At 40.3% G+C, this 27,038-nt stretch overlaps 1 long non-coding RNA gene and 1 pseudogene across 1 annotated transcript; one reads left to right on the top strand and one right to left on the bottom strand.

Moving 5' to 3' along the window:
* LOC128787713 (chloride channel protein B-like) overlaps positions 1-27,038 on the bottom strand; it is a 93,770-nt pseudogene that overhangs the window by 33,624 nt on the left and 33,108 nt on the right.
* On the top strand, positions 7,649-13,878 carry LOC128796732 (uncharacterized). The gene is made up of 4 exons (XR_008433879.1): positions 7,649-7,978; positions 8,346-8,429; positions 9,282-9,373; positions 13,770-13,878. It is a non-coding gene; the product is annotated as an uncharacterized LOC128796732 (long non-coding RNA).

Genomic DNA, 27,038 nt, shown 5'->3' with positions numbered 1-27,038 from the left:
CAGGGGTGGGGCATCCAACTGTGATGAAACAGTTTGAACAAACATGGTAAAGTACAAGGATTTTTGACAACGTTACCTTCAATATTTTATTTAAATTTCTTTTTGGCTTCAAAGTACCTATTTCAATCAAACACAAATGCTGAAGTTCTAGTAAACTTGATGGGTGAGAAGAAATGGGGTTTCCTAGGTGAAAAAATACACACAAAATGCAGACACAATGCCAAAAATGTCACGTCCCCTACAGAAGTAGCATAAAACCAAGTTTTACCCATTTCTGCTTAGACAGTTATATTCTGTACAGTCTGCTTACCATCAGAGATACCGTGGTTTCTGCATAATTACTTTATTCCAGTCAAATTAAATCAAGCAAAAAAAAAAAAAAATTCCTTCAGCTAAAAGATAGACAAACAGAATGCAGAGTAATGGGTAACAGCTGTGTAGGTAAGAGTATAGAGGCAAGCACAGGGAATCCAGCCCTCGGCCTGACAGGAGGAGAGGTACGTATGGTACAGATCTGAGAGCCTCAGGCGTGAACAAAATGGCTTATTTGTTACGGTAAAATTCCCAAACAGGCTACTCAGTGGTATTTGTCAACCTCGTATTTTCTCCAGGAAAATTGTCTCGCAGCTGTGTTCAAAGCAGAAATTAAGATTGCTGGGCAGCATTCCAGCTTTTGACTCTCTTCACCATTTTTTCTCAAAGGACACAGAGGGGACAGCTCCTGGTCTAACAAGACACCAGCATGCACCTGCTTTATTTCAACGGACAGCAGGAGGATTTAACCACAGTACAGAAAAGCTGCTCCCTAATTTTCCTTGGCAAAAGTGAAGGCAAAGGCAAAAAAGGCCACCAACATCAGAACAGTCCCTGGGAGGAACATGGTATTCATCAGTCACAAATATGAAGGAAGCCTACATAAAACAAGGAATAAACAGCATCCCAGAAAAAAAGCACCTAGGTAGAGAGCACATTGTCATCCATTACACATGCTTGTAGAGGGAAGCAGTCAGAGGATGCAAAGCATGGCAGCAAAGGTGTTGCTGCTGACCATGGAATATCATCACTGTCCATGTTATATCCCAGAAATGTCTACAGACAGGGAAAAGAAATTAATTACCTACAGCTTTTCTCCTCAAATCCTCCATGTCTTCTGGTTTTACTGTACTTTACATTAAGAAGTAACCTCTGGCAAAGAAGATGGAGCAGCAAAACACAAGTGATGATATGTCTAATCTCTTCATCATGTCAAAGAACCACTTCATTGCCCCACAATGGCCCTGCACCAGTACATTGTAACATATGTGGAAATGAAAAAATAGCTCTTTTTTCAGATTTGGTCTCACAGAAATTAGGCAGAAGCATAACTCTGTATTTTCCCACTGGAGGAGGATCTGGAGCCACAATCTAGAGCAGCCAAGACAAAAGAGAGCCAAGGGACCTCCCAATAACTCCTCAGTATGCATTTACAGCCTCATGCTGTTTCTTTGGCAGAAACGGCCTGGGAAGGAAGGCATTGGTCCTATCCTCAGGTCACTCTGAAGAATGAATTCCACCTAGCCAGGAGGGCATGTCATTGAGGGCACGACATTTATAGCTCTCAGCGGACTCAGGGCTAACACATTCATAACAGTTCAGCTCAGCTGCAGTCACTGGGGGGCAACAGGGGAGGCATTTCAGCTGCAGTGCAAAAGAATAGCCTCTTTTGTTCTGATGTGCAAGTATCATCACCACTGTGGGAGAAATGAAGGGGGCCAGGCAGTTCCTCAACCCTCTGTGCTGTGCACAGTAAATCGATCAACCCCATCAATGCATCAAGTTCACCATCAAGTTCTGTGCATGCCTGAGAAACCCTTGCAGAGTAGAGTCTGAGGAACATGTAGCCACACGTTCCTCAAACTGAACTCTGCAAGGGTTTCCCAGGCATGCACAGAGCTCTGACTGTGGCAAAGTGTCAAATGTATTACTCTGAGGAGATCTTTGTTTTGGAAACTTGCTTCTCAGCTACAGCTTGCTTCCTCTTTAACAATTTTAAAGCCAAGAAATTTTCTTTAGTAGTTGCTTTTGTTTTTATTTTCTACTGCTTGCTCAGCTGGGGAAGATAACAGTTTCAGATTTAGGTCACCCATGGAAAAACGTGTTCAGTGATCTCATCTTGATCCCCAGTGGGTAACCATCCAGATCACAAAGAGTAGGAGAAAAATCTAGCCCTGCTACGCAGATCTGGAAGATTTGGAGGAGAGGAGGAGGCATGTTTGTGTTTTTCTTTAATAAAATTGGAATATCTACGTGTTTGCTATAGGCCAAAACTAAGGTGCATTTGTAGGCCCATGCAAATTCCAGCCAACATCGCTTGGCCACCGTCCTTGCTTTTGTAGGAGCTGGCACTGACCTTTTTTCTTCAAAGGGTCAGAATCACTCATATGTGTTATGAAACACAACAACACTTCATCTGTATACAGCAACTCTCATTGCTACAGTTTCCAAGTGTGGCCAGGTACTGAGTAACTTTTACATTTGGACCAAATTTACAGTGTTTTGTCCATGCTTATTTCATGAGAAAAAAATGGTACAAAAAACATATAAATGAGAAACATGATTAAAAAATTATGAGCTGCCACTGCCTTCATGCAAGCTTAGCAGATTGTTTGTTTCTTTCCCTTCATAAGCTTTTTATTCCATTCTTTTTAACCTAATAACAACATTTTTGTTCAAGAGAGGAGAAAACCTAACAACCATATTTGAGAATCAATAATTACATCCAAGGCAACTCTCAACAAAAACATCATGGCAATTATTTTTTATATTTTCCCCAAGCCACCTTTTGAAGATATGTCAGGCAAGTCACACATCCTCCACTTTAACATTATTGATGTATGAGATGTGTAAATAACTTACGATTTTTCTGCTGTGGTCATGTCATGTCCATATGGGATTTCCTTGGGTCTCAAAGGGTAGGAGGTTGGACAGTACCCTTCTCCTTTAAGGAGTTCACAGCATTTGTCATCTTGGTCCTAAGAGTTACCTGCTGCAAGAGCTGTAATTTTATGAGCAAAATGGAAAACCTAAATTCTAAATCCTTCTGGTCATGAATACACAAATTCCATGACACATCACATTACTGGAGACTTGTTTCAGAGGATGACTGCAGAGCATTCCTTTCCCAGTGTTGGTGAGAAGACCAGAACAGCGAAGTCACCTGTGGTCCCTTATGGGGACAAGGCATTCCAAATTCATCATGAAAGTCCTCAAGCCACTGGGCAAACACTGGAGCAAGAAAGGGTGTTGTCAGAGCACCCCAGAACACAATTCTTGCTCCCAGACAATCTCTCTGTATGTGTTTCACTGGAGTGAGGTACCAACTAGCCAGAAAAGCTATTTGATTCTTCATGTCAACCATTTATAATATTATCTTGGTTTTATTCAAAACAGTCTAACAGCAGTTCATTTATGCTGAAAGTGACAGGGAAATAAACTTCTTCCTTCATCCCTTTGAAAAGGCTCCAAAAGAATGTATCACCAAAGAGCTCTGAGGACTGAGAAAAGCACAACCCTACCAGAATTTTCAGGGAGCATCAGCTTTTCTATACAGGCACCTCTCTTTGAAGAGTCCTGGTATTAGCCTTCCTTTCCACCTTTTTCCTTCCTCCAACACCAATTTGCTCTGCATTATAAAATGCAGAGTATTTACAGTACAGAGTATGTACATTACAACAGCAATTACATGAACTCTGCATATGCCTCAGCAGCCTGGGCCTGTAAAGTGAATTTTAAAGGAACTTCGGCTGTAGCTGTTGCTAGTGTGCTTTCTAGTTTTATTGCTGTGAACAGCTGAGACCTAAAAAAGCAGAACAGTTTATGCTCTATAATATCTTCAGACTGGTACACACTGCAGACTACCACTCAGAAATTTAGGTTTTAGAGCCTTAGCACATTTTGTATTAATTATGTTTATGATAACATCACTGTGAGGAAACAAGTATATGTATCATACACAAGTATACAATACTGCACTTATTGATGTCATTACTCCTCCAGGCCACTGAAACCCAAATAATTCCCACTGTACAATTCTCATTGCAAAAAGATATTTGTTTTCCTAAAAGGTTTATACAAACTGTTTCACTTGTCACTGAAGCAAGTTCAAAATTTTTATTAAATATTCACTCAGTTGCTGGTAGTTATACTTGAAAATTTGTTATAAAATAGGCAAATGGGCAAGTCCTAATCAAATCTCCACCAATGATGCACAGATAGTTTTTTCCACAATTCACATTGACAGAAAAAAATATGTTTATCCTTCTTCGCTCACAGGTAGCTCCAAGTGCCATGCAGTTAAAGTGATAAAACAGAAGTGGATAAAAAAGGAACTCTGTACAAGAAAAGATGTAGAATAGTGCAGCCATTCAGGACAAAACAAACCATGAAATTATGAAAAATTCTAATACTACAAAACAGAACTGGCCATCTGTTTTTATTACATGTGTCCAGTTTTATTGTTGTTGGAAGCAGAATTCATAGGGCTTTGCTGTGTAAACTCCAATGCAGTAGAAGGTGCATATGCATCTTCTCCTTTTCTCTAGGATACTCAAAGTGGAAATTAAGTCACTGCCTCTCCCACTCATGACCCACCACTCAAAGGACAGTCTTAATATCCCTTCCTAAAAGGATGAATTCACTTTTGCTGTCATATGAAATACAGTACCACAAATACTTCATTTATCAGGAGATTTTTATATGCCTTTTGAGAGTGCCCCATATGGCAAGGATTCCTTTAGTCTGATTCTTGTTTACCCTAGCATGTTACTTCCAGTGACTTTGTTGCTTATCTTGTCTGTAATATGATTTATGTTAACTCATTTCCTGTAAAAGCATACACTAATAAAATGAAAAAAAAAAAATGTGAAGAAAGAGTGGGCCAGCTTTGAATTGGCATGGGAAATGTCATGAGCAACTGGATTCAAATCCTTTTAAATTACTGTTTCAGTGAACCTTTAAGGCTCCAAAGGGTATTTTTCCCTTTTTCTGCTGTTCCCATAAGATCATTTCATTGTTGTTGTTTCCATAAATTCCTGATGCTATAGATGACCTTGTGGTAGAAATGACCTGGGTCCTTTCTTTAAAGGACACCTGCTTTTCATGTTAAAGAAAGTAAGAACAATTTTCATATGCATATCACATAATCTTCACAAACAGATGCTTAAAGAAAAAAAAATCATCTGATAAACAGCCAGAAACATCGCATGACATCAATTTGATAGCATTTTTACCTTTTAATAGTTCCCTGGAACACCTCTGCACGTTCTGGCTTGGGCCTGCAAACCACTGGGAATTGGCTATGGCTTGTATTTGCAAGAAGTCAAGCCAAGGAGGCAATGTTTTCCTTCAGGTGGAGGGCTCTGACGCCAGGCTCCATGACAGTCCCTGGCAAAGAGCAATTCCAGGTTCAACCTGAAAGACACAAAGCAGATGGCCAAAGGATTACTTAGTAAACAGGAAATGGCATACTGCACCACGTTAGCATTTGACGAGTTTATAATGTGTTAGTAAATTACTTCAAGATGGAAATCAATCTGCTTTATTTGCAAATGTAAAAAAAAAATGTAATTACCCAATAAAAGTGCTTATCAAGCATTGCCTTGCTTTGTGTGAGATACGTGATAAACTCTACTATATGCATGACTTGGTCATCCTAGGCAGGATGTCTTAAGACCCACTTATCAATTTGCATGACTTTTCATGGTAAAAAAGGGTTTTTAATCTGAGCTGAAATCCTCTGGAATTCTGGATGATATCAAATAGATTAAAGTTAAGCACTTTGGAGAAACTCATGCTTATGCTTATCATTGCAATAGGGTTGTTTTCTTTGCAGCGGTAGCAGCTAGAAAAATTGCCCTTTCAAAGATAGTTCACAAATCATAAGCAGATTCTTACAGTATTTTCTAATAATTTTCAGGTTCTAGGCAAAGCTTCAGGAAATATGAACATACAAAATTGAAAGACATGTGTACCCCTTATTTCTGACAGTTGGGTGAAATGGAAAATAAAGATACTTTCTGCAAAATTTAAGAGTCGTTTCTATGGAATTATAGTAGGCCAGAATCTTACAACTGAAATCAATGAACTGCTCTAGTTATAAGTTTGTTTCATAGTTTCTATTAAAAAAAAAACCATTAATTATTCTGACTATCATCTGGACACACCATAAGCCAGAAGCTCCTGGTCAGAAACAGGCTGACACAAACCACAGACAGAGACAACTGGAGCATACATTTGCCCACATCCTGTTTTACCATGGTACCTTTCATCCCTGTGGTAAAAGTAACTCTTTCCATATGTTACTAATTCTTGTCCTCCCTCCTGACAGACACGAGGTTGTTTTTTCAAGCCAGTTATTCTGATGGTTTGTTATATGACCACCTGTCTAAGAGTAAATGAGCTGAGAAGACAATGCACTTCATACATGGTACCTACAAAGCTGAAGTAAGTTTCTTCTTTTAAACTGGGATGGATTTAAATTAATCCCCCCCAAAAAATAGTCTTATGTGCATCAAAACACATCATACCCATCCCCAGTTATATGAAACAGACTGCAGGCAATATAAATTTGGAACATCATCTTATTACAGAGCTGCATTTCAAGGGACCAAAACCACCAATTTATGGAAAAAAATTAACCTCTCTGAACCGCATTTTGTTTCTGAGTTAAAATGAGAAGTAATTTACCTTGCAAATCAAAGTGACTGGGTGCAGAATAAACAAAATTTTTAAATCCCCAAGAGATGTGTTTTCTTCATTCTTAACCTCATTGACTTCTACCAATTAATAAGTGGTGAAACTCAAAGGGAACCATAGATGCTGACAAGCTACTGTCAGAATTGTGCCACTGTGACTGCTTATTGTGTAAAACACTCCACCAAAGGAATTTCATTGTTCCTAAATGAGTAGATTCCTGCTTATCCTCTGCCTCTTTTTCACAGGCCAGATAAAAATCTCTATCTGCCGGCCCTAAGCTTTGTCTAGGAATATGATAGATCTAGCACAATGTGAAAACGCGATTAAGGATAACAGCTACTTCCTGAATCACATGAACTACGTACAAACCCCAAATGGTTTTTAAATAAGAGTAATGCAAATACTGTTTCATTCGAGCAATGTGGCCGCATGGCAGATGTTGCCGAGACAGCCACCTTCCCAAGAGCATCACCCCCAGGGAAGGTGGATAGCCCAGACAAGCACCAGACGCTCGCACTGCCAGTTGCAGATTGTAGGCTGATGGAGAAAAGCAGGAGAGCCCCTCTGTATGAAGTTCCAGTGACCGTTTAACAACAAGCACGCTGAAGGGGTTCAGGGACAGGAGAGCCACGAACAGGGGAGGGTCCAGGGTTTTTAAACAGTCTGGTGTAGGTGGGGTATTACAATCTGAGGGCCAGTAGGTGAACCGATCAGGGGAGGCACAAAGGCGGGACCAGGGGGGAACAACCAACGGGGATATGGTGGGGGAGTGTCCATAACAGTGATCCAATGGGGAGAACAGGAACCATGAACATTCTAGAACCAGGGAGGAGAACGGTAATGATGTCACTAAGGCTATTAACATAAAGAACCAGAGGACTGTGGGAAACGGTCTCAGTGTGTCACTCTAACTTAAACAAGGGTGTCTTCCCAAGGCATCCCAGCTTCCCTTTCATCCACATGGGATACTACAGAGCAATTTCTAGAGTGTATTTCTTAGCAGAGTGTAGACTTTCAGTCTTCATAACTTAACAGTTTTTCTCTGTTGCACAGAAAGCAAATATTCCACATTATCGCAGAAACCTATGAAATATCTTTCTGTTTTGTCAAATCAGCCACTTATAAAAATGTGAGGGATATTTCATTATATGCTTCTGTGATCTTGGTTTTGTCTGGGATTATGAAGTGTGTGTATTGCCTACATCCACTCTATACCTTGCATTATCTTCAGTGAGCTTTTGCAGAGGTAAGAACACACTGAGGACTGTGCCGATTCACTGCTCATCATCAGTGACATTTCTTTCATAAAGTCTTCTGTCTGTTGGTGTAAAGAATAACTTTGCTTTGGGGGTGTAGGAAACAAGCAGGCAAAAGAGTTGTTTTATGACAGACTATTACAAGGCCAAGGCATCTTTAAAAAGAATTGGCTAAAGAAAGCCTTTACCAATATATTGCTTCTCAGGTAAACACCAAGACAAACTATAGTTGCACCTGTAGGATCATAAGAATCAGGAATTGTTCAAGTCAGAAGGGATCTCAGCAGTTCTCTGACCAGCCTCCTGCTGAAGGTGGACTCCACTATGAGCTCAAACGATGTGCATTTCTCCTGTCAGGTCTTAAAGACTTCCAAAGGATGAAGGCTGTGCAACCACCTTGAGCAGCTTGTGCCACTACCCCAGTGTCCTCATGGTGGGAAGGTATTTCCTCATATCCAGTATGAACATCTCATTTCAACTTGTGCCATTTTTCCTTGTCCATCATGCCCCGTTGTGGAGACCATGGCTCCATGTCCCCAATGGCCCCCCATAACTGTGGGGATGAGGAGGAGGGGATACACTGTTAGGGGCCTCCAAAGCCATCTCATCTCCAGCATGAGCAAGCCCCAGTTGTGCAGCCTCACAGCATGAGTGGTCCAGCCCTGACATTCCAGTTTGTCACATCTGCAGTTCTGATGAAAGCACACTCCACTGTTTCCTCCAAGTCATTTATGGAAATGTTAAACAGGCCAGTTCTAGTGAACAGTTCAGTTCTAGACCCTGCAGTACTTCCCTTGTTAGGCCTCCAGGCAGTGCATTAATCAGCACCCTCTAAGGCAAACCAGCCCACCAGGTATTTTACCATCTGGTTGTTCAGCCTCTAGACTGAACAGAGTGGATCAAGAATATGGTGCAAAACAGTGTCAAAAACCTTGCTAACCTTCACAACCACAAGCTTGCCCAAATGCCTCCCAAAGGACACTTTGCCCAGCTGGTGAGTGCCACTGCTGCTGCATGCTTGTGTTGATGCAACAAAGACCTTGGTTTTGAAATGCCTTTTTATGGAATAATGCAGGGTACTTATATTTGGATTTTATCAACTAGGCCTGTCTTACTTTAATAGATTTACCTCAAAGAGAGACACAGAGCTGCAGCCACACTACAAAAATGGATCCTGTGTAAATTTTTCTTTTATAGGACATGTGAGAACATTTTCTCTCAAAACATAATTCACTATAGTAGCATAATGTGTTAAAGTACTGAGGCTATTTCACCAAAGTTATGATATCCAAGTTTCAGGTTCCTTTCAATACCACATCCATGGGACTGGATATAACATGGAATGAAGACAATCTGCCTTATGATCTAACAAAAAAAGTCATTTGGTAAGAAGCCAATATTCCTGAATGGCAAACTGTCTTGAAATGATTCATGAAAAAGTAGTTCAGACCCTGTTGCTATTAAATTCAATGGAAGTTTTCCCACTGAAATAAATTGTTAAGGATCTAACCATAACAGATCTAATCATAACATGGAGGTTTCCTTAGACAACCTGCAGTACAAGAGAACTTTTCTTCAAATAGATTTATTCCATATTTTATGTAAGTTTCAAATGATTAAAAGGACTTAAAGGTGGGTTGGAGAGAAGCATAATCCTAATTCAAACACATCACAAGGATTAAGGTGCATGAGAACGCAGGCAATGCTGCTTGCTTGGATTTATTCACAGACTTTCCTTCATCTGTTTTAGGCTGTTTCTCCCCTTTTTTTCTTTCTGCACGGAGAATGTTTATCCATTGACTCGCCACAGGCCATCCTGCTCGGGACAGCCCTAGGTTTTATTTGGGTTTCTTGTAAACCACTGTTTTACTGCCCTGACTGACCACTGCATCTTGTATAAATAGTTCTCAGGAGGATGTTTTGGGGATTGCTTAATTAATACTTGTGGTGTTTTTTTTGTCTGAGTATGGTCAGAAGTTTGAGCAGTGAAGAGGACAGGCTCATTAGCTCAGGGGAACTTCTCAGGTTGGAGGATGTTAAAATGACTTACATGTGCTATGAACATTGGCAAATATTAGAGTTATTCTCCACTATTCATGCATTTTCTGAGACTAGAAAGTTCTTTTTTTTTTAAATACATTTCATTTTGCTGGAAAGACAGAATACTCATCCTAGTATTGAACAAGCCACACTGCTATGATGACCTGTAATTGTTACTACATTATAAATACAGTTTATTTGTTTATATTAGCTTTCTTACTATCTATCACCTTTAAGGTTACCCCATTGTGACCAAACTCACAACATCACAGGAAATTGCTTACATTTAAATACAAATTCTTTTTTTCCTTGCCTTAAAAGTCATAAAAAAGATTTCTACATACTTGTCACAGGCCCACCAATTTTCTTTTCAAAAGACATTTAGTGAAAACAAACTATGAAAAAGCTTGTCCAAAAATTACATGCCAATATGGATCTCACTATGTAACAGAATAGTACATATGTACTGCAAAAATGTTAATCATGTGCAAATAACTGAATTCAGTAGTTTTGCAAGTAAGCTGTGTTAAAAATAAAGGTTTTTTTAGCATGCTCATAGAATACCATTGAGATCAATAAAGGGAAACAGAAAAGCCTATAAGACCTCCTTACACTGGAAAAGAACACCTCTTTAATAAATTTAAAATTGATTTGCTCCACTCAGTGCTAGCCCATGAAACAGACACATTTAAGCTGATTTAAAGTTAAATTAAACCTATGAAATCTCTGTGTGCTTTGATGTAAGTGCATGCATGCTACTGATGTGCTTTTGCTTAATTAGCTCTATTGAAAATCACTCTTCAGTGGAACTTTGCACGGCAGACCAGGCCTATGACTCCTCGCTGTCTCTATTTTAGTTGAACACTAAACTAAGTGAGAAACCCTTATGGTTAATTTAGGAGCCAGAAGGCTTGCAGGGTTCAGACTCCCTTCAGAATATCTACAAATATTTACATTGACTGTAAGACAACAAGGTTCCCAGCATCCCCTGATCCTGGCTCCCTCAATATCCTGAAATGAGGGGACATTTAGCTATTCAGTCTAAAGGCCTTTTGGTAGAACAGCACTTACTGTGAAATGTGTTGTTTGGGTTAGCTGAATGTCTCTCTGTCACTTATTTCCCAGAGAGGATTTGAAAGTTATATATGTTTAACAACTACTGTACACTAAAGGAAAATGGATTTCCACAAGGTCTCATAATCTGATGGTAAATTGTCTCTCTCTAATGCTTGAAAAATTGCAGAACAAAAAAGAAAGAAAGGTCAGAGATAGAAAGGTTTTTGTGTTTTGGAAAAAAAGGGATTGGGGCAAGGAGGACAAGGGGTGGGGAAGATAGGGAAAATGTTGAATGTTTGGAAATTTTCTTCCAAGAGTTTGCTTTTCTGTTCCTTTACCTTTTTTTCCCTTCATTCTTATGAAGTTTTTCCCACCAGCACCATCAGTATAAAATACTACTAAGTTAGAAGAACAGCAGCTTCTACCCACTTTGTATAGATGCAGCTGTTTATGCAAGGGCACTTAGCTACAAATAAATGAATTAGGATGTGCATGTGACCTCGGGATAATGAGGCAAAGGATCATGGAAGTGGATCCACATGCTTGAACTACACAAACAGCAACTTAACCACTACAGACTCAACTCACCACGTGCAAAACCATAGGTAAAAATATAAAATTCATAGTTCTTGACTAAATTTTCACACTACAAGTCCAAAAACAAATTACAAATTGTAATTAGCATCCTTCATTCGCCATGTCAGTATTTAGGGGAGTACAGGCATCTAAATATTCAGAGCTATTGACAGTGCCTGCTCACTGCTTCTACCCAAACCTGAAGGCATCTAAGCTCAGTTGGTGTTTCTGTCCAGAACTGGGCATTTCTCCATGTGATTAGTAGCAGGTGTGGAAATGTCTCATTTCCAACAAGCAGCTGTCTGGCACACATCTGGTCTCATCAGCTCTGCAAGTCCAACAGAAGGTGCTGCACCGTGGCCATTGAAGAGTGGCATCCAGCAGACGTGACCTGTAAAAGCCTACTTTTGGTAGAAACATCAGAGAATCCAAAATGATTTCTCATCTCAGCTGTGGGGATTATGAGCCTTCACCTGGGATCTCCCAGATACAGGGCATGATGCAGCACCCAGGCTCTCAGAAGGCCAGTAGCAAACACCCTCCTGCCAAGGCTGCTCAGCTGAATGGTCAGGAGAGAAGGACCCCTGCAAGTAATGCAGAGCCAGCTCAAGAGAGAACATATATGAATGTGTGTAAACAGACAGAAGGATCCAATGTCAGATTAGCTATCTTGATGTCTAATGGGCTAACCCTAGAACACAGTGCTGATTATTACTGTATTAAGAATGCCAATTATTCAACTATCCTTGTATTTTCCAAATTATCTAAGCCTGTACTAATCTTTTTCAAAAACAAAAGGGTTAAGCTTGTGTTAAATCCATCTGTCCTGGCATTATAACCAACAAGAGGTGAAGAAAGTAATTTCTCAAAAAGACACCAGTACAAGCTATCTAAATTCAAAGAAATATTTCAAACAAACTCCCATAGGAATGAAGAAGAGAGAAGTGAGAGAAGCAAGTAAATTGAGCACTAAAATAAATGCCTCGTGAGCTTGCTTATAATCAAACAAACAGGAAAATGCATCTTCTCTGGATGGAGCATTGCAGAGCAATTTCCAAGGGAAATTCACAAAGTACTAAGCTGGCTTTTGTAGTTTGAATGCAAGGACATGATGAGTTTCTTAAAAACATATGCCAAAAACCCTAATCCAAACTGGAAAGAAGAGAGGAAATCTCCTATGAGACAGTTTTTATAAAAGCTTCATTCAGGGCCTCCACCCTGATGTACTGCACCAGCCACCTTAGTTTTTCCACTCTCCCTGGTCCAAGAAAGCACCAACTACTATATTAAAAATTCTAGCTTTAAAATGTTTGGGAATGGACAGTGACAGCTGTATCTGTTTTAATAATCAGGCACAGATTATCAGCTGATGTTTTAGTCAAAATGGGTATCAACATTTAGGTCTAATAGATTACTAAACAAGTAAACTAAAGTAACACAGATGGAAAAAAAATATAACAAATATTTCAAATTTCCCAATCCCTCTGAGAATCAGACACTTTGTAGTGGAAAAGTGTAGTCAGGTTATTAAAACACAACATTAGTTACCTAGAGATACAGATTACACCCTGTCCCTAGTCTAGTAAATATAAGGTTTTGACATTTTCAACCAGAATTTCAAGCAAAAGCACTTCTCCTTCCAGCTGTACAATCAGTTTCCTTGGGAAAGGCATTTAACCCCTCAAACTTCAGCACTCCCTTTTCTAAAGGAATTACATCCCTCCTATAGCTCTTTCACATTACGAACCATAAATAATTTTTCATAAAAATACTTTGAGATACAAATATCTACAAACTTTCATAATTTAAAAAAAAATCCTTTAACTAATCCCCCTGCTTCTTACATACCATTCACGTGCAGCACATGTTTTTTCTTAGTTATGACTTACAGCAAGGACCCTCCACTACAAGTGCAGAATCTGTTAAAAATAATACCCTGGATGCAGGTATCACTTTCTGCTCTTCCAGGAAATAAGTGGCTGTCTCTGCACCTGACATTGTATTTACAGTGAAATGTGGTCAATATATGCACCTACAATTCTGGGAACAGAATTTTTGTGTGTATGACTTGGTTTCTCTTTCTCCTTTCTTCTTTCTCCCCAACACCAGGATTCAGCTTCCTTGGGCTTTTTCTGTCTAACGTGGCTTTCGTGTCCCATTCACCTACTGTCAGAACTCCATGTATTGAATGGCAGCAACTAATAAAACTAAAAAGAGATCAGCATCTCTTTATGGCTTTTCATAAAAGTACTCCATTCTGTGCCCTTTTTTTTTTTTTTGCCTTACCTCTGCTGTCGCTCTGTGCACACACAGTGTGTACTGTGTGTATAAAATAAAAACCTCCCTCACAATTGTGTGAAATAGCATTTAACACCTTCACAAAACTGATATTTCTAAAAGGGGTATTTCATTTCTCAAACATGCTGAAATTCATTGAAGCATTTTGTGCCATCTGTTTCTTCTTTTTTAATAAATAAGTCTTTTCATCATGGCAACCATTATGACAACCTACCAATATTTATGAGGACATAGCAACGCTCATAGGAACAGAAAAAGTGACATACATGTGAACAGCAAAGAGACTCCATTTCAGCTTAAGGTGAACTTGGAAGGAGTCCCCAGTGCCGGAATGAAGATAATATCCTTACATGCAACTCAGGAACACTGAGGTGTAACTATTACGTCAATGGATGTCTGTATTCCCACATCCAGCAAAGACCCCCAGGGGATTCCAGCCTGCCTCGAATCAGACCCACCATTTCTTGAAGGAGTTCAAACAGTTGTTCAATGACATCTTCATGAGATCAGCCGCACAGCTGGCTTTCTGGTGAGGTTGGCTGGCTTTAAGTGGAAACTGTCAGTATCTGCCAAATGGTGGCCAGACATCAGAACAGACTTTCCAATTAGTGGAATACCCCATTTGATGGCTGGATGTGATTTCCCTGCGTGTGTATGTGCATGCTCCACCTGCGTGCTACCACATCTGAAGGCTGCGGTGATGCCCTTGCAGGGAGCCTGTCGTCCCAGGTGAACCAAAAGGGAGTCAGGCAGTCTCCTCCTCACTGGGCCAGCAGAAGCCGTTTCAAATTTCCCACAGCTGAAAATCACTGTGTGCAGGTTTTACGTAAGGGCCTGTTGGAGCCAGAGCGGCTCCCTTGCTGCCCACCAGTGAGCTGTGAAACACAGGTTATTAGTTCCAGATGCTGCTTCAGCGCCTTTCCTTCTGCAGAAAGTGTGCAGAAGTCACTTCTTCTGGTTTCTCAGGACTCCCCAGAAATAGAAAACACCACCAAAAGTCACTGTGGATTTGTTATCCCTCTCTCAACATCAGGCAGAAAGTCTTGTCCATGAGCCAAAAAGGATCTGTGTTACACTCACTACGGACCTTACAGCCGATTCACAATGGACCTCACAGCAAGAGCCAGAGCCTTATATTAAGTACCAATCCATTGTCACTGCATGTCTAATACATGCAGCAGGTGTGCCAGCTCCATGACAGTCCCATTCACACTCTAACAGGAACTTTGTTTTGGACATAAAAGAGAAGCGCCTTGTGACAGAAACCAGAGGAACACTCAGCTGCTTCAAAATTCCCTATATTTGATCTATGTCTTCATGCCTCCAAACTTTCACCCTGAGGTTTTAAAGAACTGCTTCAAACCTTTCAAACTTCTTATAGGTTTCTTTCTCTCAAAAATCTCTCTACAGAAAAGTCATTTTTCTCATCACTTCTTAATTATAATAGAGGCTAATACTGTAGATGCATCTTTTTGCCAATTTATGGTACAACATTCTCATGTAAATTCAAACAATTTTCTTCTTACCACACTGTGATCATAATCAATACATAACTTTGGTAGAACTCACCATTTACATTCTGCATATTTGGTGGTAAAAAGGAATCCAGCTTTAATTTTTCATGAGAAAAAAATGGGCCAATAGAGAAGCTGAGCCTGCAGTTTTCAGATGTATCAGAAAATATAACTTCTTAAAGCCTGAAAACATTCCAGTGTTAAAACATTTTGGGCTCATGGAAAGGTAATTGTGAAAATATACAGGCCCTGTGTAAACATTAAAGTATTTACGAGGTCCTTCAAGGATTTCAATCCGACAGATTGTTGGCTCGTCTTCACTATCCCTGTATTCGTAACTTCTATTGTATATCCTTGGTTGTGAGGACTGCTGTAAGTACCAGTGCACTTCCAAGGGCAGTAGGTCAGCAGTGTGCTGTAACTCAGCCTCCAGCCCTTCCAATCAAATCCCTCCAGCCCTTCCAATCCCTGACCTCAGCCAGCTCCACATTTGCTCCTCACCCACCGCTCTGTGGAAGCCTGCAGCTCCAAACCTGGAGGGCACAGTGCCAGCTCTCATCCTGGACATTTTAGGAAAGGGAATGGCTGAGATTGGGAAAAGTTTCTTTTAGATTAAGAGTTATATCTGTTGGTATTTACTCTAGCATGGGAAAGGCAATTTGTTTCATTTGTTCAGAGTCTGCTCTAAAAATAAACAGTAATGCAGCTGGAATCTTGGGCTTCTTTATATGATTTCACCAATCTAAATAGATAAAATCATTTTGATTCATGTAGTACCTTTAGGTAGTAGCTTAATTAAATAGTCAAAATGAGAGCAGGTAAAAAATCATCTTCTAGAGTTCACATGAAATTTTGTCTTTACATAAGGCCTTTTGTTTCAGAAATTGACAATACTTGGCAAAGACATCAGACACTGAAAGCCACATGAGACATGGAGGCATTGTTTTCCCCTCTGTAACTGAGAAGATTGAAAAATGAATTGGTTTGGCCAAAGCAATGTGAGAAAATGGGGCAGGCCTGAAAACAGAACTCCCAGAACAGCACCTGCTTCCCTCCATATAGCCTTCCTCTCCCTGTCTCTTTTGAATATTCACATAATATTACAAAGCTGCTTGCATGTGACTTTTTTTTCCTAATGGACTTGGACATTGAAATAACTTCATGAAAAATTTGGAAATTGGGGTGAAATTTAACAGTAGAAAACAGTCTCTGTCTTCTCTGAAGATTAAAGCTAAATAAGCCCATTAGTTCGTCTTTGCAGCTCCGTCAGTGTCACTGAGTTTTGGGGTTTTTTCCAAAACTCCTGTGAAGAGAGAAAATCAGGTCTCCTGAAAACTACAGAGCTAAGTACCCTTGTTTACCACCACCTGTCAAAAAAGCATGCCTCCATAACATAAATATTTGGATTAATATAAACCAGCAACTCTGCCCAGCTTCAAGTTTGCCTTCCCTTCACGTTCAGATTAACCTTCTTCACACAGATTCATGTGCATCAACTCTACACTTTGTTTTGTTGCTTTTAGGAGCAGTTCTGGATAACCTGGTTGCAAGCACAGTCTGAAAGCTGGTGTACAGTGAAGCAAGTTGGCATCAGCCCCTGGCCAGGTTAAGAGGATCATGAAGGGAGACACACTGCACTGTCCCACAGTGAGCTGCTCTAGGTACAGGAGGGAGCAATGAATCCTTTCACCCATCCTACATGGGCACCACCAACTGCACCACACTGAAACCAGGGCAAGGCTGCACTGCTGCTCTTCCATGCACACAAAGCAGCACCTGGTTCTGCCACAGTATTTTTGTCAGGGGTTCAATTCCACTGGTTATGGCTCATACAGCTGCTTCTCGGGTAATGGGATCACACCAAACTCAAAACTCAGCACAGGAGAATAGGAAAAAAAAAAAAAAAAAGAATAAAAATGGTTCTTGCCATGTTTTCTTAAACCTGACATAGGCTTAAAGCCCAAACATAATTTTAACAAATCTCACCCACATCTCAACACCTTCTCTCCATCTTTTCTATGGTAGCCAGGATTCTCCCGAGACAAAGCATGGCCTTGTTACAGCAGCTCCCTGTTTCCTTTGTGCAACCAGAAAAGGATCCAGCTTCCCCCACAAACACTCTAGAAAAGATGGGCTGGATGCCCTCTAATGCAAAAACTTTGCCAAGTCCACCACCTAATGATGTCTGTCAGTAAGAAAGCACCAAGCAACCATAAAACACACATCTTCTCAGAGGCCAGACAGGATGCACCACATGTTGCACCATGCTGGCAAGCTGTCTTTGAGTGAATACTTATGTCAGCAAGATGAGAAAGGAATCTTTTCATGTAGTAGTTGCTAGTGCAAGCCCAAACCAAAAGCACCCTCCCAAAAGTCTGGTGATTTTCAAAATCCAAGGTATCATCTAAAAAAAAAAAAAAATCAATAATTACCCACATTTTATTACAGGCCAAACCGAGACCTTGGATCCCAAATAATCCTCAAACTTGGGTTGGCTCAAATTCTGGATCCAATGTCTGCAGTGTGGGCTAAGGCAAAACCAGAAGGGAGAAAGAAAAAAAATCAGCCTTGCTCCAAGGATCTTTAATATAGGGCCACCTCTGATACACTTTAGAAAAATATAATGAGACCACTATAATATATATTCCAGCCAAAATTCTTGGCTCCCAAAACCAGCTTTATATGGTATGCAATACAGAAACACCCAGGAGACACTATAAGAACTTTGACAAGGCCAATATTAAGCTAGAACAAAACAGAACTACTGGCACCAACTCCACTCAACTCTTAAGTAAACTTGTCCCATTAAAAAGTAGCCTCTAAGATATTTTCTCTCTGAAGTGTATAGTAGCTTATAAAAAGCAGGAAGGGTTGCCAAGTCATAGATGTGTTCAAGTACTCCTTACCCTCATTAAGGAACATTCCCTGGCAGCCAGCAGCTTTGAGTGTTCCAGTGAACCAGATTTTATAAGGGGGGTGTTTACAGTGGTGTGCAATGTAGCTGGAAATCATAGTGCACTGTAGCAGCCCTGCACTAGATACAGCTGTGTTTGGAGCCTTATCACCCAGAGCACAGAATAAAACAGGCAGGGTGATCAATGAGGTTCCAAAAATATAATGAGTATTAAGAAAACAAATCTTAAGCCTCCCTGCTCCATAGGAAGCAGAGCATCCAGAGATGACAGTGCCTAAATACAAATTAAGCAGTGAAATACCACTGAAGACGCAGGTCTCACTTCCACCAGTTTTGTACGTAACAGTATTTACAGAGATGTCTTCACAGTCAGCGAGTAGATAATGTACCTTCTCAATGTACCCACTGCCTTCTGCAGCAGGTAGGAGTCACATTCCTTTGTGGAGCTGGACCTTAATGCTGCCCCGCACCTTGCTCATCTAAGGGATGTTTTTGCTTCTCCATTCAATGTGTAACATATTTTCTGCCTAGGGATATTATTCAGACCTGTAAGAGGAATCAACAAGATGATCAAACACAGAAGGTCTTATCATCCTTAACACCGATGAAGAACTAAGTAAGAGAAGATCCACACTTTGACAGTACCAGTGCTGAGGACCTAAAATCAAAAGTTCTCTTGAGCCTGTCACTTTTCCTCTATGCTACCAACCAGGTGCTGTTTACCAAAGATTTTTCAGTTTCCATTGAAGAAGGATCCAAATTTATGTGGCATTTAAGCAAGCTGTTAGTTATCCAAATCTTTCCCTCTGCATACACAAATATAATTTATCACCTGTTTATAAATACATGCTAGCTACCAGTTCCTACATAGCTAACCCCTGTCCCTTTTTTGATTTGAGGAATCCAGCAATACACAGTTTATGCATCTTGTGATCTTTCAGAATAATACTGAACAAAGATGCAGAACCTGGCACAAATGTAACTGTGTCACCCACGCTTTCCCAGAGCAGCAAACCCTCAGCCAAGCTGACACAAGCAGAGGAAGAAGACAGTCTCTGCAAAATGACATCTGGGTGTAGGCATTTGAAGATAAAAATACTACTAAAGTGTAGTAAATAAGTGGAACTTAAAAACAGCAGAGCCTTACATAAACTGTGTGGTCAGTGAGATAAAAGACTAAAGAAGCAAATAGGCAGGCTCCTGCAGCATCTTGTTAGCTGCAGGATCAGTCAGAGAGAAAAAAGAAAGAGAAACCTTGGTCTACAGGGAAAACACACGGAAAGAAAAGTTCATTGCCAGACACCTTTCTGTAGAATTTCTGCTCAAGAACTTCTGCTAAAGTTTCAAGGATGCTCAGAAGCAATGAGGAGAGATAAGGTAACATGTAAAGGCACTAATTTTTTTTTACTGTCTTGTCTTAATCTGTGTATTTCCCATGCTAGGTGAAGTAACAAGATCTAAGGCTCGGAATTCCTATAAAGGCTTCATGTTAGGCCTCATAATTTGTTTCAATAATTATATTTTTTACTTTAAGAGGCAGACCAGAAATCCCTTGAGTCACTATTCAGGGTTTGGGATGCCCAAGCTATAAGAGAGCTGGGAATCAGTCCAAATCCCAGAGGTCTAAGGTGGCTGAATGGTGAAGCTTCATTTGTTTGAGAGGATAACAAGGTAAGAGAGCATCCAAGAAGTATGCTGGAGAGACCATGGACATAGAATCATATACTTATAGAGTAGTCTGGGCTAGAAGGGACCTAAAGATCACCTAGTTCCAACCCCCTGCCAGGGGCAGGGACACTTTCCACTAGACCAGGTTGCTCCATCCAACCTGTGCTTGGACACTGCCAGGGATGAGGCACTCTAATCTTAATAAATGTCTTCCTTATGTCCAATCTAAACCTATTCTCTTTCAGTTTAAAACTGTTGACCCTTCTCATATCACTACAGGCCCTGACAAAAACTCTTTCTCCATTTTTCCTATAAGCTTCTTTAAGTATTAAAAAGCTGCAACAAGGTGTCCCCAGAGCTTTCTTTTTTCCAGGCTGAACAACCTCAACTCTTTCAGCCTTTCTTAACAGGAGAGGTGTACCAGCCATCTGATCATTTTTGTGGACCTTCTCTGGACCTGCTCCAAGAGATCCATGTCCTGAGTGTTCCAGAGCTGGATGCAATGTGCCAGGTGAGGTCTCACAAGAGCAGAGTAAACCTGCTGGGCACATTTCTTTTTACGCAGTCCAGGATACAACTGGCTTTCTGGGCTGCAATTACACATTGCCAGCTCACATCAGATTTTTTTGTGTAACCAATATCCTCAAGTCTGCAGGGCTGCTCCCAGTCCATTCATTACCTTGTCTGTACTGGTGCCAGAGATTGCCCCAGCACAGGTGCAGGACTTCATTGAACTTCATGAGGTCCACAGTGGCCCACTCCTCAAGCCTGCCCAGGGCCCTATGGATGACATCCTTTCCCTCAAGCACTACTCAGCTTTTCGTCATCCACAAACTCGCTGAGGTTACAAACCCACTGTCCATGATAGTTGCCGGGGTCTGCCTTTTTATCTATCTTAAAAATGGGTATGAAGTTTCCCTTTTTCCATTCACTGAAGACTTCACCTGGCTGTCATGACTTTTTAAATATGATGGAGAGCAGCTTAGCAACTACATCTGCTATTTGAGATATATATCAGCCTATTAAGACTATGTCTAAGAGGATTTAGGCTAAAACTTGGCAGTCTGTAAAGTGTCTAGCTATAAAATCCTTACCAAGTTGTGATGCTATGTATTTTGCTTTAGAGTATTGGTATAGTCTGTGATCAGGTTATCCAGAAACTTTCTTTAATGTGCTTGGAGAGAAAAAAAGGAGTGGGAGTAAAATGAAATTTTATATATATATAAATGTGTATATATATGTCCTTCAAGTGAATAGAACCTCATTCTGAACCAGGAAAGCAGTTATAATTCTTTCCATGGGCTTGTCATCTAATTGGAATACCATGGGAAACTTTATGGCTTCTTCCTCTCTGTTTTATCTGCTGTGGTACATATAGAAGTCATCCATAATGTCACAGATTGTTTTTATTTCCTCCTACTGCATTGCTGGCAATTTTTCCTCTCATGATAAACACAGTTAGATTATACCCAGCATTCAATGTGCTTGTTAAAACCTTTCAGACATGGCTACATTTGGAAGAAAATGTGGACAGAGTGAGTCACCAACATTTTATTTTTCTGAAGAGTCATTTGAAGCTAAAAGATTGTCCAGTAGACCTCAGTACTGGGAGAAAAGTAAAGTGTCCTGCAAATAGCTTTGGCTGTGAATATATACCTAATTAATTCCTAGAGAGCATCTCAAAGAATCAGCATTTCTGCTAATTATTTTATAGAAGACAGTAGTACAGCATTGTCACTAGCTAGGATAAATACAAACTCAGCACCGTTTCCCAGGAGAGGAACCAGTACTTATTACCTGACACAAACGCCATGAAAAAAATGAAGATTTGAATACTGGTTCATACACTGAAAGACACACAGGACATGTTGGATTAATGTAGATTTTTAAAATAAAGGATGCAACTTTTTTCCAAGCTATTAATTTAGACTTTAGTTTAGTAAAGACTGTTTAGTGCAGTCATTAGCAAGCCCTTCCAGAAAACAATTCTTCTTACCTCCCTTTAATTGCTGTCCTTGGGTGGCAGGAATCGCCACCTGAAAAGGTACATCTTACGGTACCCAACATACAGGAAGCCCAGACCAGTCATCCAGAAGTCAAACCACACTCCACCATACTCTGTTGTTGTTTCTCTGTTCTACAGCTTTTGCTCACAAGAAATTGTGACAATAGTCCGTGAAAACCTCTGCTGGATTCTCAATTGGACCGCTAATAAACACCATCCAGCTGAGCACTATGGAGCACTTACTGCTCTCAGGACTCCACTGGCAGGGTTATTCTGGTCCTACCATAAGCTTGAAGAGAGTTTTTCATTCTCTTTGTACAGCACATCACACCATGGGGACCTTGTTCAGGATCAGGGTCTCCATTTTCCCCTTTTTCTCTCTAAACTCCAGGTCTCAGAGAAGCCACACAGCCTCTGCAAAAGACATGACACAGAAAAATTACAGATCAGCAACATGAGAGACCTCACCATTTTCTCCTGTAATGAACAAAAGGTTCCATATCCAAGTAGGGAATGTATTTCAGCTTCATGAGGGAACCCTACAGGGATACATTGAACAAGTCACCAACCATCTTGGCCAGCATGACAGACAGCACTACCAGTGGGGAGGACTGGATCATTTGTGAACTCTACCTAAGGAAAAAATGGAACAAAGGACTTTGCATTTTTTCATATACCTGGAGATGAAGGCAATGGTTACACAGGACTACCTACTTCTTTCACAAGGGAATGGAAAGCAACTCATTCCACTGAAAGGAGAAGGGTGCTCCCCTCCTTTCCCAGGTATAGGTTATCAATCAACACTTCCACCAGAGAATCTTGGCTGATGCAGTGACAACTCCCCCTCCCAGCCCTGTCAGCTTGAAGCATGACTTTTACATTAAAATTCACATCTGATTCCCATATTTCAGGTGGCTTGTGATAATTCAGATGTAGAAGAGGATAGTAAGTAGAGATGAAGTAGCCAGATTGCTTTAAATAGCTTGGCGTTGTGACAAATATTTAAAAATGCAAACAAATCCAAATTTTTTTCTTTCTTGCTGAGCTCAGGAGATATATACTTGTTTTCCCTTACTCCTGTTTCCTGACAGAACAAGATCCTTGGACAAACGTTATCTTGAAGGATGCCAGAAAAGGGATGAAGCAGCTTCCAACAGGAGTCCAGCTGAGGAGATCAAGCAGCAGGAACACCAGTTACCCTGCAGAACAATGTTGGGCAGTACAAGGCATGGTGCAGGCGTCCCTGTCACCACAATCACAAACCTATGAATTGGCATGAAGTTCTGGTTGTAGAAAATCATGTGCACAAATTATGATATCTCACCCACAACACCTCTTCTATGTGTAGTTGTCCTTTCTCCCTATGTAGTGACTGTATGTTCAGATGAGTGGTGAGGTATGTAGTATGTTTTAATATTTTATTACCCTTGATATCATTATTATTACCTGATTGGTTTTACCTCCATGGTTGCATACGACCACTATAACTAAGCACAAAGGTAGACCAAGTTCACCTGACCTGCTACTGCAAATGTCTAACAGCTGTGGGGGAAGCGACTTAAAGCACACAAGTACAACTGCCTTTGAATAAAGGATTCAGAGTGAATCCTCCTACACAAAACAGAGAGTAATATGAAAATAATTAATGTTGTTTAGACCCGCAGTGAAGTGGGTCTCGCACTCAAAATTAAGTCAAATATTTTTCATGGTGAAAACCACTGCACAGAAATTCTCCTTACGATACCTTACTAAGGCTTTTTAGTAAAAATTGCCATCTCCTTTCACATCCCACTATTTCCTCTATCATTGCATCCCGTTAAACAGGTATATTCATCAGCAATTACCCTGGGACTAAATATGCGACCTTTCCTCATAAGACCAAGAGGCTTTTGCCAGGAACTTTTCTCCAATTCAGACAAAGTGAATTACAGCAGATGGCCATTTAATAGACCTCATCAGTTAGAGATTGTTAAGCACTTCAAATATCTGCATTCAAAGAATGCCAATAAACACATTTCTGCATGATAAGCTGTAGGAAATTTATCCAGGCTTAAATTTTCACCGTCCTCCTCTCTCTGTTCTGGATTTGAAAAGATAACATTCAGGACGATTTACAGCTTATCCCAACAAAGGACTCATATGGCATGGTCAGCCATGTACAACAGAGTCATGCAACTGTCCTTTCTGCTTGGACATAGCCAGAGATTTCCAATAACACCACAGCATTCTTTGAATTTCTCTTTAAACCTAGCATTCAACTGTTTTATTTAAAAACAGGAACATGTCAGTTAAAAGGAAAACAGCAACTGTGGGATTTTAAGAATTGCTTCATCATATCTGCTGCAACTCATTCACACAAATGGAGTATCCTTATTGTGAATTCCTTTTAAGGTTTTTTTAAGTATTGTGCTACAGGAAACTCTTCTGGAATAAAACCAGCAGTAAAAATTACTATAAAAAGCTATAAAAGCACTCTGAAACTCTAAATATAAAAACTTTTGAAACTTAAACTCTAAAAAAATACTTTCAAGTGATTGTTTTAGCCTATACACAATATCTTCAGAACAGCAAGAACCAGAGCCTGGCTCATCAGCCACCTCTTCTTGTTTTTCATCCCACTTTATGCCTTCCTCCTACCCTTCTATCCTCTAGAAGGAACAGTCAAGCTGACCTGGCCCAGACCCTCCTCTTTTATTGCTGCATTTTACATCTGCGACTGAGAAACCCTGAGGCTTGTGCTGATTTTCCCCAGCCCTGCAGCCTTCCTGAGTGCTGGGATCTGAAGGGAGGATGGCTCCTCTCTACAACAGCACTCTGAATGCTCGGAGCAAGTGCCTCTGCATTCAGCGTTGGACTTCACTTCCTCCAAGGGTTAATGCCTGTTGAGCAGAAATGCTGTTTATCTTTGGCAGGCTAGGATGGCTGAGGTCATTTTTAAAAAGACATGTTAAAAGCATTTTGAGCAATATCTTTTGTACGTAAGTAAATTTAAACTTTGGCCACAATAGCACCAGTGGAGTTGTTCAGAACTCTCACTATAGATGGAAGTGGGAGAGGCAATTTCTGTGATACAAAATTCTCTTGGATTTAGGCAATACTGGAGCAAAACCATAAAGAAAACGTGCAGATGACTTAGAAATCAATTATATTGGAAGTATAAGCATAAAAAAACAGAAAAATAATTTATAAAATTTCAAGAAAACTTTGCACAAAAACTTAACCCATTATGTGATCTTAAGATAAAATGAAGTTGCACAGTAATTGTAGATCAACTTATTTATGAATCCCAGCCTAAAGCAAAGTCTTATCTAAAAACTGACTTGATTTCACATCCTAGTACTCAGAGACCTAGAGAAAACCATTAATTGAGAGTTCTAATAAATTCTGGGAAAGGGAATTGCAACAAAGAAAGATTCACACATGAAAGATGCAGTCATTCACATAATAAAAAGTATTCTGTCTCGGTGCTGATGAAGAAGGAAGAAATCAAAACTTGCAGCTAAAACCCTAATCTACTAATGACAAAGATGATGTCAATTCAGCAGCAAAGTTGTCCTCTTCGGGTATCTTAACAAAAATCACAGACACAGAAGTTAACCAAAGAACTGTGATAGATTCAAGTCATCTCATATAAGCACATGGACAGGCACGATTCTTCATGCACACAATATCTGTGCTCTTCATAAGGCTTTATTGGTATTCCCTGTTTAGAGAAGGGCCATCTGCTCCCTGCTGAGAGAGACAAAGTGCAGAGCCTCAGGATTCGGCTGCATGAGGAAGTTCATGCTCAGTGAGCTTGGGTGTGAATTTACTGCATATTAGCTACCCATTTGGGTACCCTTGGTGCTTGGGAAGTGAGAAACAGTGAGAAAAATTTCACCTTCAAATAGGAGCCTGCCTAACTCACACAAAAGCACTCTTGAAGCTAACCTGCACAAAAGCACTCTTAGTAGGTACTAGAATCATCCACCCAAGGGAACTAGTGCCAAGTAACTAGCCGGCTGTAAATACTGGAGCTCCCTGCATGCTAATTCCCCCAGCAGACAGGCCCTTGTGAGCCCAGAGCAGCAGCCAAGCAAGCCCAGCCACAGCCCAGCACCAGCAGGAGCCCATGTGGTCCAGGGCTGGAAGCTTATACACCCTCTCCTTTAAAAGTACTATGTGTACAAAACAGTTCCTAAAGATTCTCTGAAGGGAACAAGTTATACAGATTATTACAGAGGGAGAGAGAAAATGTAGGTGACAAAAGCAGAGAAAGGAGGGAGGGAAGTTGGGGGCAGTCACAAAACGCCTACAACTCTTCAGCCATAAAGCGGAATGTTTCATTTATCAATATTCATTCCAAGACTGCATTCTAGGGGCTGCTCTTTAGGATGCAATTTACTCTCTGTGCATATTGCCAGATTTTTTTTTTTTTTTTTGGTTCCTTTTGATCCTACGGGTGAGACAGGCTGTGCCAAAAATGTCTTTGCCTAGGGCACCCGTCTGTGCAAAGCCAGCAGCTCTAATAGGCACTGGAAGCACTCGGCGCTGACACTTCATACATCAGCAGCCTAGCAAATTGTACTTTTTTTTTTTTTTCAATAATCTTTCTATATACAAAATCCTGAAAAATGTCATTTACACACAAAGAGACCACAATTAATTTATCAGCACAGTTATTCAAACCTCTTTAGACATCATCTTTGTCACCAGAGGAACTTTTCAACAACCCCCAGTAGTCTTTAGGTTCTCAGGCCTCCACATCATTATAATCTATTAGGCACCTTCATGTTAGCTCTGTTTTATTATGTAACACATAATTATGCATTTCATTAACAGCATCACCAGGCACAGTACATCAAAGAGAGAAAAGCAGCTGCCCAGGAAATTCAAAAAGATGCAGTTTACTTAAAGCTCACTGTTAAAAACCTCCCCCACTTTCAGTTAAATTGTGACTAACATGTTTCAAAGATTTTACTCTGGCTCAGAGAGCAGAG

Source organism: Vidua chalybeata, chromosome 1, assembly GCF_026979565.1.
Source record: "Vidua chalybeata isolate OUT-0048 chromosome 1, bVidCha1 merged haplotype, whole genome shotgun sequence".
Taxonomy (NCBI): Eukaryota; Metazoa; Chordata; class Aves; order Passeriformes; family Viduidae; genus Vidua; species Vidua chalybeata.
This window is presented reverse-complemented; position numbering and strand designations above follow the sequence as displayed.